Source organism: Montipora capricornis, chromosome 10 (assembly GCF_036669925.1).
Source record: "Montipora capricornis isolate CH-2021 chromosome 10, ASM3666992v2, whole genome shotgun sequence".
In the NCBI taxonomy this organism is placed as follows: domain Eukaryota; kingdom Metazoa; phylum Cnidaria; class Anthozoa; order Scleractinia; family Acroporidae; genus Montipora; species Montipora capricornis.
In genome coordinates, this window is record NC_090892.1 from 49312722 (window position 1) to 49315221 (window position 2500).

Genomic DNA, 2500 nt, shown 5'->3' on the forward strand with positions numbered 1-2500 from the left:
CGGTTGCTGCACCTTCCGGAGTACTCTGTTTGCATGCCTTCAAAGGATTTGGATGCACGAGAAAGAGATTCCACAAAACAGCAAAATGCTAATTGATTTTGTTGACATTACCTGTCCTCAACATCAGCCTGTAAGTGCTGTGTGGTTTCAAAGTGTCAATTCTCTCTGAATCAAAAGGGGCAAACATTTAGTTTCTGATGATAGAGACCTTGTTTATTTATTCATTTATATCACAACTAAACTCAAGTATGAAACAAAAGATATACTACTTTCAACCTGCAGAAAATCCTCTGAAAAAAAAAATCATAATAAAACTTAATTAAGCCCTGGCCAAACGCGAGCGAGAGTTGATGACAGTTGACGAGAGTTGTCAAATGCAGTTACAGTACGCTGGCTATGCAACTTCCCGCCAAAACACGCGGGTTTCAGCGGTGCGACATGACAAGTTGAACGTATGGACGGACCGATGGGTCACCATATTTCTCCACAATGGTGCTACGCACTCGCTCGCTCAGCTATAACTTATTCCGTTAAAATAGTGACAACTTATCACAAATCACTTGAGACAGTGATCACTTATCACTTAAGACAGCTGGCTTTCTGAAAAAGTCAGCTGTCTTAGCTACACATCCACGCTGCCATTCCTCTCCCGATACAGTATGAAACTGATTCAGTAGGTTCTCAAAATGCATTCGATTAAAGCTCGAGAAATATTAAAAACTTTCAAAACATTACTCGAGCCCATAAATCAGTAGCCCGAGCTACGAGCGAGACCGCGTATAGTCATGATATAATAGTTAAGTCTGCACGATACAGTCCGGCTGACTATACCGGTGGTTTAGTCCGTCTGCACGCAGGCTAGCTACAAGCAGGGTCGACGAGCTCCTCTTCGCTGGGCGAGCGAGAAAGACGGGGACTAAGTGGGAGGGATTTCCCCCCCCCCCCCCCCCCCTCTCTCTCTCTCTAAAACGAATTAACAATTTCTTCGACTTCTTTTTAGTTCTTGAATACAGCTGGAGTCGCAGTTGAATCAGTCCTAAACTTCTGCGCGACGCCGTTTTGTTTTTGGGTATACAACTGGAACGCATGCGTACAAGTTGCAAATTAATCAAAACTACATTAATTAACGTTTGAAACCATGCCAAGCCAGTGCCGTGCAGCTGACAGACCCTGTCAAAGTTAATTGTCGTGTCGAACTAAATTCAAGTTGCCGTGCCACTGCCGTGCCAACGTCGAATTTAATTCCAAAATTAGTTCGACACGGCGGTAGCTCGACGTTTGAAACTGGCCTTTTAGACGATTTATTGATATAAAAACAACAATAACAACAACAACAACAACAACGGAAAAAATGAAAACAGAGCATTTCTTCAGTCTCAAACGCTGACTGCATCTTTATCGTATCAGTCCTCTTTTTAAACAATGAATTAAGTGACATGGGCACACTCTGTAAGCGCAAAAAAAATGTTTAGTAGGGCGCAGCCAAACGGAATTTATAAATGACTAGGATAGTACGCGCACTCTCGTTGGTAAATAGCTGTGTTTAGATAAGGGATGTAAACACAGATGTGACATCAGACGGATTTTCATTGGTTGTGTGTTGTGAGATGCGCGTTTTGATTGGCTGGTAGGAAATATGAGCGTGTATCAAGAAAATAACTAATTTATGCATAGCGCCAATATGGCTGCTTTTCTAAGCTTCTCTATGAAATTTGTCTTCTTAGCTATTAATCTACTTGAGATAGCCCCAAATTACTATAGAAAGACCACCAATAATGTTGTCTTGCCTCAACACGGGATACGGCTGGTGCTTCTTCCAGGTGGAAAAATAAAGGAAGCATTAACGAGAACCAGAATTCCAACTCGTATAACCTCTAGGATTTCGTCGACTCGTTCTTGCAAACGAAGCTACAGGAATCTTCGCCTTCTCAAGAGAGTGTCAAATGCTAAGCAATATCATATCCCCACAATCTTATCCACAAACATCCGCGTTCTCTCCAAGAAAGTGGATGAACTACAGCAAGTTGCATCTCTGAATAAAGCACAAGTCATTTGTTTAACTGAGACATGGCTTTCTTCGAATATTCAGAACATGGCTGTTACGATTCCCGGCTACTCTTTCTTTAGATCGGATAGGGTGAACCGCGATGGTGTTGGAGTATGTGCTTACATCTCAAATTCTATCCCATGCAAGTGGTTAACAGATTACCATCATTGTAATGTTGAGTCCTTGTGGCTCTCTTTGAGACCACATTCTCTTCCAAGAAATGTGTCTATTATCCTGCTTGGAATTATTTATCATTCTACTGCCTGCCGTGAACCCGAAAATCAGGTTCTATGTGAGCATATCCAGATAGTGGTGGATACATTCCTCGCTAAATACAACAACGCGATGGTGATTATTACAGGAGATTTTAATCTCACTTCGACACATCTTGACCTATCACGAATCACTGGTCCCAATAATTTAAAACAGATGGTAAACTTTTACACCCGTGAC

At 41.9% G+C, this 2500-nt stretch overlaps 1 long non-coding RNA gene across 1 annotated transcript in view; it reads right to left on the reverse strand.

Annotated features, from left to right (window-relative positions):
• Positions 1-166, reverse strand: part of LOC138021913 (uncharacterized) — a 5542-nt gene extending 5376 nt beyond the window's left edge. Inside the window, exon 1 of the long non-coding RNA XR_011126477.1 lies at positions 112-166. This is a non-coding gene — a long non-coding RNA (uncharacterized lncRNA). The remainder of the gene's footprint in view (positions 1-111) is intronic.
• Between the last annotated feature and the right edge of the window lie 2334 nt (positions 167-2500).